The sequence below is a fragment of the Terrapene carolina genome, unplaced genomic scaffold (genome assembly GCF_002925995.2).
Source record: "Terrapene carolina triunguis isolate 2854851 unplaced genomic scaffold, T_m_triunguis-2.0 Scaffold35098, whole genome shotgun sequence".
NCBI lineage: Eukaryota > Metazoa > Chordata > Testudines > Emydidae > Terrapene > Terrapene triunguis.
In genome coordinates, this window is record NW_020699449.1 from 6,866,851 (window position 1) to 6,880,627 (window position 13,777).

A 13,777-nucleotide genomic window follows, 5' to 3' on the forward strand; every position below is an offset into this window, starting at 1 on the left:
CTTATCACACCATTTTAGGGAAACTCAGTTCTCAATTTCTTCTAGTGGTAGGTGAAATTCTCTAAGGGTTTGGCGAAGCTCAGTTTAGTTCAAACATGTATCCTAAATTTAAGATTAACAGTCTGTTTTTATCTGAAACGTAACCCCCCATTTTATACTTCCTTTTTTCCTTACCCCCTGAATATGGCCCCCATCGAGTCAGATCTTAAATCCAGAAGGAACCATGACATTACCTAGTCTAACTGCCAATATCAACACAAGTCAGAGAATCTCAACCAGTTGCACTTGCATTATGTTATTAAATTGTGCCTTACTTTTAATTTGAATTAGTCTGGTTTTACCTTTCAGACAGTGCTTCTCATTATACCTTTCTCTGCTAGATTAAAGAACTCTTTAGAGTACCTGGTATTTTCTCCCCATGAAGGTACTTGCACACTGTAATCAAGTAACCTCTCAATCTTGTTTTTGATAAACTGAGCAGATTGAGCTCTAAGCGTGCACTGTAAGGCATTTTCTCCAGCCCTCAAATAATGTGTGCACCTGTTCTCTGCAATCTCTCCAGTTTTTTTATGTATTTTAGAATCCGGACACCAGAACTGGATGCACTATTTTAATATCAGTCTCACCAATGGGATATACAGAGGTAAAGTCACCTCCTTACTCCTACTCACTGCCAATCTTTTAATGTATCCAAGAACTGGATTGGGTTATTTTTCTAGCCAAAGTATACTCATGACTACCCTGTCATCATTATTTACCACTCTGTCAATCTTAGTGTCATCTGCAAATTATAAGCACTTATTTCATATATATTTCCAGATACCTGATGAAAATATCGAATAGCATCAGGCCCAGTACTGATCCTTGCAGAACCTCACTAGAAACATCTCCCATCAATGAGGACTCCCCATTGACAACTACTTTTTGAGATATCGGTCAGTAAATAGTTCTTAATACATTTAAGATCTGCTCTATTAATATTGTATGGTGGCATTTTTTAAAAATCAAGATATCATGCGGTACTAAGTCAAATGCCTTACAAAAGTCTAAGCCCTAGCCTATGCTACAAACGTATGTTTGTATAACTACATCCCTCGGGTGTGGAAAATGCACACCCCTGAATGATAGTTGTACCAACCAAACTCCCAGTGTAGACAGTGCTATGTCGACACATGGGCTTCTCCTGTGAACATAACTGCAGCCTCTCAGGGAGGTGGAGTACTTACACCAATAGAAGACACTCTCCTGTCAGCGTAGGTAACATCTTCACTGAGTGTCACAGCGCCATAAGTGTAGACAAGCCATAAGTATATTAAAATCAATTTATATCAACCAAACCTGTAATTTCAGCAAAAAGTGAAGTGAGGTTTGTTTGATAAAAAGCTATTCTCAATAATAGTGTTTGCTTCCCAATCTTCCTCACTTCCACTGGCAGATCCCTCTAGCTCAGTGGTTCCCAAACTTTAACAACCTGTGAACCCCTTTCACTAAAATGTGAAGTCTTGCAAACCCTCTCCTAAAAATGAATATTTCCAGGGATTTTCTCCTTTACCTGAGTATAAATTATAAAAGCAGTGATCTTGGAAATATAAAATTTGTTTTTATGACATTCTTATTACACACTCTTTATTATTAATTATTATTTATCATTACAGTATTTTTATTACATTATGAAAATGGCAACACTCTTCCAAGATCTCACTTTCATAGCTTGTATCACTTTGAATAAGTCTGTTATAAGACAAGGCTCCTATGTTTCATCAAGGAGTATCAGATGTGAAACAGCATGAAGGTATTTAAGAAGCCAACTCAAAGAGTTTCTCCTACACAAGCATTCAGGTCTTGAGCAGTCCAGGCAACAACGCACGTTACAACAAAGCTTAAACTTGTTCTTCATAATAATTTTAAAAACAATACTAGCTGTCTATTTAATTTTAAAACCAGCAAAAAATATCCACCATCCTTTCCATTTCTTATAAGGAGTCGAAGTTTAAATCTCCTCAGTGTGATAGATATGCTTGCTTTGATCTGCTTAGCTCTTGGAAGTCCAGGGGCTCCGGGCTGCTGAGACAACTCTGTCTGCCATTCAGGAATTTTTTCCTGAGAACCCCCTGTAACATTTTGCAAACCCCCAGGTGTTCCTGAACCCCAGTTTGGGAACCACTGCTCTAGCTCCATCCCTCTTTTGACAGGTTGTGTTGGTCTTCCACTCAGGCCCTTCACCACCACCATCCTGGCTCCCATCACTTTGAATCATCCATAATGGAATGACATGGATCTCAATTTGCTCCGATACATAGTTAAAGTTTATACAGGTATATTCTTGGGAAGGGGGGCTCAGATTTGTACATGCTGCAGACCAAATGTCTAGGAGAGTTTTGTGGGCCATGTTCCTGGCAATCACACATTTCTGTAGCAACTTATTTTCAAAAAAGTACTATTAGGAATTTTCAAACCTCAGTTCCTAAGTTCACCCTCGTGAATGTCAGCAGAGTTATTTAGGTGCCTAAGTCTGGATTTAGGTGCCAACTTTAGGCACTCAAGTTTAAATGTTTTGGTCCACTCATTATCCCATTTAAAATTTTGCAGTGAAGAACCTGGATGCCTGCAGAGCAAAGAGGAGCTGACAGCACCATGTGACATGGCAACTCTCTCTGAACTACCAGTGAGTGATCCATGGACCACGGTATGGGAATAGCTACACTATTCTACCTTTAGTCACATATATTATTGATCAAATAAGGACATTTTCTTCCTAAGTAACAATTGCATTAGCCCTTCATGCAAAATATATTTTTTTTAATTTAAATCTGCCTGTCTGCTATTCCTTTCATTCCATTTATGAACAAAATCATTGCTCCTGTCACGGACAAAGGGAATTTGATAAGGGTTCTTTTCCTATCAGACTCTCATAGAATCTTTGCTGCAGAAATGATGAGCAACTGATTAACAACAGGCACAACCACTTCCAGTAATATCAAGAGTCTCCCCACTCTCCCCCATAGACATTGCTGAGGAAAAACTCAAGAGGGGAAATTAAAATCTCACATGTACCACAGGGAAATTCACTACATGTACCAAGTAAACATACACTGTTCAAAACAAAACAAAAAAATCACTTTCCCAGATAAGCCTCTTGAGAGATGATCTATTCAGTCTTTGAGTCCTCAGGCAGCAGACTGAGTAGCATAAAAGCAACTTCAAGAACCTCTGATGTTTTAAACAGAGTAAGAAATATCTGACCCAGAATTTCATAGCATTAGAAGGGAAAAGGGGAAGAGTCAAGACGATATTATTTCCCCTATGTGATTTATTAGCTGATTAAATTAAGGGCTGTGGGCCTGATGTATTGGGCCTCCATAGCTTTCATTTACTTCACTTGCAGTTTTAGGTGCTCAGCACTTCTGTAAATCTTACCCAGGGTCTTTATAAAGTAAGCTATGAGTTTGCAGAGTTTTATATGTATGCAGTTTTTAACGGACTAAACGTGAATCAGATATACCCTTGAGCAATCTCGTTAGGCAGGTCTCTAGTGGTGTGTATTTAAATAACTGTAGGATACATAAAGGGGATTTATCATTAAGTCTTCACTTAGGCATAACTTTGAAGTCAGTAGGGATCCTGAGTGAGGACAGCAGGCTCAGGCCCCTAACTGCACTGCAAAACACAATAGAGGAAAAAAGTTTGTGTAAACAAAACATTGTTTTATACTCAATATCTAGGTAGATACCAGAATTGTAATGGAGAACTAACAGGTTAAGGCGGAATCCTGCAAAGATATGAGAACTTGAATAACTTTACTCACGTTAGTAGTCTCTTAGAAGGCAATGGAGCTACTCATCTGAGCCAAGTTACTCACCTACTTTAGTTCTTCCAGATTCAGGCCCCAAAGCTGTGGGCACAATTTTCACAACTTGGGTGCCTAAATCCATAATTAGTAAAGCTGAGCTGCTGCAATATACCATGGGAGTCCCATTAGACACCAAACTGCCATGCATCATGGGGCATGTAGCCCATCAAGGGAGCAAGCCCATTGGAGAGAATAGGGGCATGAGAGACCTGGAACTACAACTCCCAGCTAAGCAGCCTGGTCATTCAGGCAGACAGATTAATTTGCTGATAAACATCTCTTTTAGGTTGTCCCAAATGAAAATTCTGCCCCCAAATAAAAATAAATAAATAAAAATCAATCAATCTTTTCCCACAGTAAAAAAAAAGTTCTCTCTGAAACTCCATTTTCCAACAGGAAAACGTTTATTTAAAATTTTTTAAATCACCCCAAATTTAGACATCAAAGAACTAGTCTGAGGCACTGAAAGGTTTTAGGTGCCTGAAATGCGTAACTGGCACCCAAACTTGAAAACAGCCTCGTCAGGCTAATTTAACACATCTTGCTAAAAAACATAACACTTTGCATTTCTGCTGTGTGTGTGTGTGTGTGTGTGTGTGTGTGTGTGTGTGTGTGTGTGTGTAAAAACATTTCTGCTGTTTAACACTTTCAGCCTTTTTATTTTATACTTCTGACACATTATCAGGAAATTAATCAGCATGAGACTAATTCTCATCTCACATTCTTTTGAAGTCAGTGGAATTGAAGCTGTGTAAAAAGGAAGTCACTTTGGATTTACAGTGGTGTAAGTACAATTAGAATCAGGCCTTCTGGAGCACTGTTCTGCACTGACTTACATTCTCTGCAAAACTACTGACTTCCGTGGAACTGGGTATGGTGTCAATCAGTACAGATAGTGATTCAACATCCCTTTTCTGATCAGTAGCAAACATCACCTGCTACCAATTACAAAAGTATTTGCCATATCTCCCCGCAATTAATAGATAGGTGTATACTACTGTTGTCAACATCTTTACTTTGCTGTGTTTGTTGTGTGTCATAGATAACCGCAAGAATCTGAAAAAGATTAACCCACTTAACTTCAATTTGCCAACCATTTGATTTTTTTCCCCTAGAAAATACAGAGAAACAATGTGAATACAGCTATTACAGAGCTCATAGATAAACTGGAAATCATAACTGTGACCGTTTCTCTTTGAAAAGGACTGAACTTTGTTACTTATCACCAGTAGTGACTCAGTATTTTTAATCTTGAAATAATAAAATTTGGTAGATCTTTCAGAATACCATGTGTATTTTGTTTGGGGGGGGGAAGATAGGGGAACAGCTGTAAACTGCAAACATTATGCTAGATAACATTCTCACCATTGAAAAATTAATCAGGATAGCGATCTGTATTGCATTGTTGTGTTGTGCTTTTTCTGATTTAAGTAAGCTTCTTTCTAAACTTGTTCAAGCTATTGTCATAAGCCAGCAGATGGCACCTAAGTCGAGCAGCCAACTCTTGGAGAATCAATGGCTTAGAGGAGGAAGAAGCCAAAGGATTCCAGACAGGTGGGCAGAACGAGGGATCAAGGGATGGGCCTTGGTAAGAGTGGGTGGGGGCTCAGTAGAAAGGAAAGACTGTTACTCTGGATGTGGGTGTGAGAGCGCTTGGGGAACAGGACTGTGGTGGACACTGCTAGACTGGGACTACTGGTGAGCACTTTGGACTGAGGCTTCCATGTGTCCCGAGGGAAGGTGAAGGCCAAGTATCTGAGGAGCAGCATCCACCAGGCCAGAGGTCCAGACTGAGCAGCCACCAAGCAGCACACCCCACCAGGCTAGCGCATCTCAGCTCTACGTGCACCTCCGGTGGGATTAGAGAGCTCGTTTTGGAGGGGAAGGGTTTTGGGCACCTCTGTAGGTGGGGGACAGGATTGTGCTATCTTTCCCCCCCCCCCACTCTATTACTGTTGCATTTGCTTAAGGCCCCCAGTCCCATTTCTGCCCATTGGTCTGTACCATTCCCTTGGCTAATATCCTTTGGTATAAATGCTCACAAACTCCTCAGATGTAATTTGATTTGCCTGTCAGAAACTGCCAGATCCACATAAGCAAAGTGTGTTTGTTTGGGGCGGGGGGGAAGAGGAAAGGGCACATGCCACATAAAGAGAAATAACTGGATTGCAGTCTTAGGATATCTACCAGCATCTGTGTCCGGAGCAGAGAAGACAGGGGTAGGAATGGTACAATATTTTGTTATTACATGTACTTCTAAGGTAATAATTCTCATGCCATCTAGGTTATTAGCCTGTTTTGTTGGTCTGATTTGGGCATCCTCTTTCAAAGATTATAATATTGGACATCTTTTAAACATAATTCTCTCCTCCTCTACACTCCTGCTTTAATTGCAGATTCTCAGTCCTACTTTGTGGATCCCCTTTTTAACACTTTTGATTCCTTCCTTCCATTAGTGGGAGCCCTTTTGACATATTTTCAGAGTTTAAAAAAAATTGGAGTTTTGAAAAGGAATTATATTTCTACAGCCATCTTTCAAAGTTTCTCAGGTTCCCAAGAGCCATCCCAGAGGTAAAATATTCAGAGGATAGATGATGATTGTGGTATCAGAATATATGAAGCAATTAACAGCTTTTGCAGGTGATTAGACACCAATGTGAAACAGGGGCCTCTGATAACTGCAGAAGCTGTTAATTGTGAGCATATTCTAATGCCATAAACATTTCTTCCTATCACATAAGGACATCAAATAGACAAGCTAAGAATTATGTAACCAATGTTAAAACAGAAGAGATAACACTAAACTTCCTGGAGCCATCTCCAGGAAGGCAACATACACTCTCTCCACCACAAGACAATCAAAAATATAATCCAGTCCTCTCTAATATCACTAACCTCCTCACCACTGGATCAGCCAATCACACCTAAAACCAAATGATGATCAAGTAACTAGACTATTATCAATATGTACGACTATGGGAAGACCAAATCAAAAACAAGCATAATGGCTCTAGGTGCTAACAATGTGCAGATTGCACAGCTAAGGCAGACTCACCAAATGGAGAATCAGCGACCATAAATTAGAGGCTGGAAGTGGGAGACAAAACACAGCGGAAACCCAGAGAAGGAGGAGTAATCTGCTATGATAGGTCTGACTGTAGACTATGAGAAGGGGAGCAGGATAAACTGAGAATATAGATACATATCGGGGTGAGCATACGGACAAGGTGAGGACAAAGCTTCAATTTGATGCTGTAAGAGAACAGAAGCAAGTGAAGGGATTCAACATGGGAATGACATGGTGTAATGGGGGGCCCTCACTTCTTGAGACCCTACAAGTGGCTGAGTGTGGAACTGCAATCCTTTTCTAACCTCTGTTGCCCCCTGCAAGCTGCCATCTGACCTTGGCCCTCTGGCCGAGTCACAAAGTCCAACAGAACCCCTTCTGGGGTAGGAAAGAATCCAGTAAATGAACTGTCCCACTGCCTTGCCTAAGGTCTTCTGCTCTGGGTCTGGGCTCTTTAAATCTAGAAGTTTGTTCAGGTTCTCAAATAAACCCTGCCCCCTTCTTGGGATTTATGCCACTGCGGCCAGGCCTGCTCACTATTTCAGGTTCCAACCCAGGGACCCTATAACTGACAGCTACACACTGCTCGATTTAAGTTATTTACTGTATCTTCCCTGGGCCTGTTCCTACCTGGCCTGTTTTAGCTTCACCCTTAGCTCAGGGTTGAGGTTCTTAGGCCCTCTCTCTCCCTGCCAACCCAGGAACAAATTCAGGTTATCCCTTGAGCTCTTGTGGCCAGAGCAGAGCACCCTTGTTGGGACCTGAAGAGCAAGGAAAGATCTGACCTGCTAAGTCCCTGCAGGTCCTTTATCTGAGCCTGATGGGCTCTGATTGGCTGCTTTTGTAAGGCTTCCGCAGGCCTGGAGGACCCACTTTCTCTGTGGCATGGTGTAATAGGACCACATAGCCTCTCGTAGGGAGCTGCAAAGGCCAGATACCCCCTACGTGTGATGGGCTGTACCACAGAGATTTCCTCCCCCCCTACTTGGTAGTTTACCCTGGAAGGGGGCAATTCAGGCCAGTAGCTGCAGTGTTTAAAAATCATCACTTGTTTCTAGCCACTAACTTCCTACTTGCTACAAACAATTTTTCCCACGACAACCGGAAAAGATTCAGGTTGATTTACAAGGCTTGGTTTTGTAGTACATTTTTGAGACTCTAAGCACTTTCTTTCATCTTGGGCCAGACCACCCCATGTTTATTCTCTCAGATATATCCCACTGCTTACACCTTAGCTGCACCATTCTCACTGTGACCATGCAGGGCCTTCAACACATGCTTTTGCTTTGTAGGAGGTGGACAGCTACTGTATTGGGATGGGGAGCGTGTTAGGATGGAACAATGTGTAGGGGAGATAGCCAGATACCAGCTGTGATTCGGTTGGCATGGGAGGTGGCTTGAGGGTAGGTCAGGGGAGATATGAGGGCGTGTACAACGAGTCTGATGGCACACCCAATGGCCACAGATAACGGTTATGGGATTTGGGGTTGTATACTTCAGTCCAGCCTTTGAGCTAGGGAACTAGCCACACAGTGGCTACTTGTTGGCTGGGTGGATTCCATCTCCCCTGCACCCCAGCTATTTCTTTTTTTACTTACTGACATGCACACACCCACCATTTAATCAGGCTGCTGAGAGAAGGAGGGAATGTGTTTCCCCCAAACTGCAAAACAAGCCTTTTGAGTCCCAGTGCTGCTTTATTAAAGAATGAGAATAATATTAGGGATAACTATTGCCAGGTTGGTTTTCCATACAGAGATGATAGATTATAACAACATTTTATTTTCTAGAGCAGATTAAATAATAAATCATTTAAGACCTTCAGGAGAGTAGCCGAATGTGTGGGTTATTTATTTCGGATAGTGAGTTGATATTGTATCAAAATTAAAGGTACAATCTGGAAGGATTCAAATGTAGAAAATCCCAGGCCTGGTCTACACACAGATTTTATAGCAGTATAACTGTTTCAGTTAGGGAGGTGATTTTTATTTATTTTAAAATCAGAATTAAACACCAGTATGACTTCTACTCTGGATGCAGCTATACCAGTATAAAAGAACCTGCAGCAGTATAGCTTATTCCTTTCCCCTCAGGAAAACTGAGTTCAGATTGGGTGGTATGTGTTGTATCACTTTTGCTATATTGGCATATAATTGAAGCAATACAAAATTTGAATGTAGACCAATGTCAGAATGCAACACTACTATTAAAAAAAAAAATCCCAATTGCTTTCTAATTTTTTTCTCCTGAATTCCTTGGCAATGACAATTTAGAATACAAGTAAAAACATCCTAAAAAAACTATTTGACAAAGAAAAAGTTGCTTTCCATAGCACTTTGTTCCCCCGCCCCCTTTTTTTTAATCTGCCAAATTTTTGGCAGGTAATTAGCAGCTCAGGTAACTGAGAGGAAGGCAATTTCCTTGTCTTCACACATGCCAGTGAGCAGTTGTACTTCCAAGCTAACACATCCCTTGAAATCTGGATTTTTTCCACAAGATTTAAAAAAGATAGACAGGAAGGAAAAGCTCCCAGTTAACAAAAAGCTATATTCAGTTTTGTTTTGAGATGTTTTTGTTTGCAAATATGTTTTTCCCCTCCCACAACTGCATGTTTTCAAGAAGGTATCAGTTTCCTGGACAGCTCTTTGTCACTAAACATGAAACAGTGACTCAACATCTGATGTGTCCCTTGTGGCTAGGTGTGGAACTGCAAGGGCTTTTCCTCTCCGTAGCCCTGCCAACCAGCCATTCAGTGTGCCGATGGTCCCTTCTGTCTTGTGATTCAGCCAGGTGAGCCTTTCTGGGGGAAGCACTGTTTAATTCACCAGTCCCCTGACCTCCCATCAGTTCAGTGGCCCACATCCAGGCCCAATAGTCCTTCCAGTCCATTGTGTGTCTTCATGCTGGTCGCCTTGGTGAGGCTGTAGGGGAACCCAGTCCTTCTCCCTACCATGGGTACCAGCCCAGGGACCCTGTAAACAAACAGGTAAGGTCTGTCTTGTCTGACATCGTGTTTCTTCCCTCAACTACTTCCCATCATGACCTGGATGAGGGCAGTCTGACCTAGTGGTCAGAGCAAGAGTCGGGCATCAGGCTGGGTCAGATACCAGGAGATCAGAGTCTAAGATAGTCCAGAGGGCAAACCAGGAATCAGGCAGGGTCAGGTTGCCAGAGATCAGCAGCAGGAGCAGATATTGCAGGGGAAGCAGTCGTGCGCAGGGAGTACCCAGTTGTATGGACAGCTTCCTGTTCCTGTGCTTGGGTTAAATAGAGGCTGGGGACCAATCAGGACCCAGTATTGGAGTCCTCTCTTAGCATTCAGAGCCTACTGTAGTGGCTCTTAGCAAGTCACTGGGTGGCAGGTTGTGATTACCTAGCTCCGAAGAACCCTGTGGACCATGGGTCCCTGACACTTCTTACATCAGCCCTCCTTCTCTTCAAGAAGCTTTCAGGGGTAAAGCCCCTGGTTCCAGTTCCCAAAATAACACTGGAAAGAAAACTAAAGCAACAGAGTGGCACCTGACCTTCTGTCCCACAAACTGTCTATAGTATTGGTCTGCATTCACGGGCAGCATAAGGCAGTTTGGTCATCTACTGTGGCCCTCTCTTGGAGCTGAGAATGACAGGTCTGTCCATCCTCCCCTCCCCCCAATCTGGGCTTCTCCCTTTTGAGACTGCTCTTCCAATTCTGGTGTGCTTCATCCATTTGGCAGGATGGGCTGTGAGAGCCTATTGCTGCTCTTTAACACCTACTTGTCTAATGCAGGGTTCATCTATCCCATACATCGAGGGTAACATGTTATTTCATGGTTTAGTCTGTATCGTACTATTTACAGCAAAGATAGAGATTATGGTTACCAAATGACTAGAGGATAGCTAATGTGATGCCAATTTTTAAAAAGGGCTCCAGAAGTGATCCTAGCAATTACAGGATGGTAAGCCTGACTTCAGTACCAGGCAAACTGGTTGAAATTATAGTAAAGAACAAAATTGTCAGGCACACAGATGAACATAACTTGTTGGGGAAGAGAGTCAACATGTTTTTTGTAAAGGGAAATCATGCCTCACCAATCTACTAGTATTATTTGAGGGGGTCAACAAGCATGTGGACAAGGGGGATCCAGTGGATATAGTCTTCTTAGATTTTCAGAAAGCCTTTGACAAGGTTCCTCACCAAAGGCTCTTGAGCAAAGTAAGCTGTCATGGGATAAGAAGGAAGGTCCTCTCATGGATTGGTAACTGGTTAAAAGATAGGAAACAAAGGGTAGGAATAAATGTTTTCAGAATGGAGAGAGCTAAATAGTGGTGTCCCCCAGTGGTTTGTACTGGGACCAGTTCTATTCAACATATTCATAAATGATCTGGAAAAAGGGGTAAACAGCGAGGTGCCAATATTGGCAAGTGATACAAAACTACTCTAGATAGTTAAGTCCCAAGCAGACTGCAAAGAGCTACAAAATGATCTCACAAAACAGGATGACTGGGCAACAAAATGGCAGATGAAATTTAATGTTGATAAATGCAAAGTAATGCACACTGGAAAACAAAATCCCAACTATAAATATAAAATGATGGGGGTCTAAATTAGCTGTAACCACTCAAGAAAGAGATCTTGGAGTCATTGTGGATAGTTCTCTGAAAACATCCACTCAATGTGCAGCGACAGTCAAAAAAGCGAACAGAATGTTGGGAATCATTAAGAAAGAGATAGAAAATATTATATTGCCTCCATAAATCAATGGTATGCCCACATCTTGAATACTGCATGCAGATGTGGTTGTCCCATCTCAAAAAAGATATACTGGAACTGGAAAAGGTTCAGAAAAGGGCAAACTTGATTAGGGGTATGGAACGGTTGCCATATAAGGAGAGATTAATAAGACGGGGACTTTTCAGCTTGGAAAAGAGATGACTAAAGGGGGGGGATATGATAGAGAGCTATAAAATCATGACTGGTGTGGAGAAATTAAATAAGGAAGTGTTATTTACTCCTTCTCATAACACAAGAATTAGGGATCACCAAATGAAGTTAATAGGCAGCAGGTTTAAAACAAACAAAAGGAAGTATTTTTCACACAAAGCACAGTCAACCTGTGGAACTCCTAGCCAGAGGATGTTGTGAAGTCAAAGCCTATAACAGCGTTCAAACAAGAACTAGATAAGATCATGGAGGACAGGTCCATCAATGGCTATTAGCCAGGATGGGCAGGAATGGTGCCCCTAGCCTGTTTGCTAGAAGCTGGGAATGGATCATTTGATGATTACCTGTTCTGTTCTTTCCCTCTGGGGCACCTGGCATTGGCCACTGTTGGAAGACAGGATACTGGGCTAGATGGACCTTTGGTCTGACCCTGTATTGCCATTCCTAGTCAAAGAAGACTTAAGAAGTAAGAAACACAAATTTCATTCATTTTCTATGATAGTTGGGTGCCTGTTTCCCTTAGGCCAGTCTCAATCTTTTCAAGCTGGCAAGCCCTTATTCAAAGTGTAAAAAAAAAAAAAAAAAAAAAAAAAAGGTCTGAAACCCCTTAGTCTTACTATAAAAGCTTAAAAACATATCCATGATCATGATAATCCAATATACTTTGTGTGTGTTTCGATAAGTTGACAGAGAATACTTGACCTTGAAGGGCAAGGGTATATGGAGAGTGAGGGAGAAAGATTTTCTTTGCTTTAGATCCATAATACAATTTTCCTCGCCTTGTGACCCCTCTGATTGCCTTCCGTGACCCTATTGTGGGTGGGCGGGGGAGTGTCACAACCCACTGGATGAGAAAATCTGCCTTAAGCTCTTTTCACATTGCAACCATGTCATTTTAAAAATCTAAATTAGGAAACATTATCAAATTGATTCCACTTTTTAATAGGGAGAAGTCTGAAACTGTGCTTTGAGTTTCTGATACATTATGCTGGTCAGTGAACATGGTACATGCCAATTTTCCTTATTAATTATTATTAATTATTATTATTATTAATAATAGCTATAAAAAGGATATGTTTCTATTCCATAAGGGTGTTCAATCCTGACTCCTTCATGGCCACATATCTTTCTAGTATTATAAAAACAGTAGATCTATTTTTTTAAATCAATATTAAATTAAACAGTGACATGGTTTTAGAGCTTTTTACACAATTGGAGCTTTCTAGCTGGCTGCTAACATTACAACACCTGTGATACAATGTAGTGTTTTTGTAGCTGTGTCACTCCAAGGATATTAGAGAGACAAGGTGGGTGAGGCAATATCTTTTATTGGACCAACTTCTGTTAGTGAAAGAGAGAGACACACACACATATCATGATCCAAACAACTTAATAAATTTCCTTAACTTTCATGTAAGCCTCCCACTTTAAAATAGAGTATGACTACCTATATATAGGTGACCAGATGTCCCATTTTTAAAAAGACAGTCCTGTTTTTTGGGACCATTTCTTATATAGGCACCTATTACCCCCGACCCCCTGTCCCTTTTTTCAAAGTTCCTATCTGTCACCCTATATATCTAGCTACTATAAAGTTATTGTGTAAAGTCTGTCACCATGCTATCTAAGCCCTGATGCAAGTGATATATTTGATAGCAATTATTACATTGTTTAGCTGGTAGCATCACCTCCCCATTCCCTACCTGTTCCATAGGCAAAATTCTATGATCTGTATTAGGCAGATGGTCAGACTAGATTATGACGACGGTCCCTTCTGACCTTAATAAAATAAATCTATGGTGGCAGGGAGCAAGCCCTCTTTCCCTAGAGACAATCTATGGAAAAGCAGGAATTTGAAGCTTGCAGAGGTTCCAAGGTTTTAGACAAAATACTCATTCCTAAGCCACAGTCTCTACGCAAAAGAATAAATGGACACACA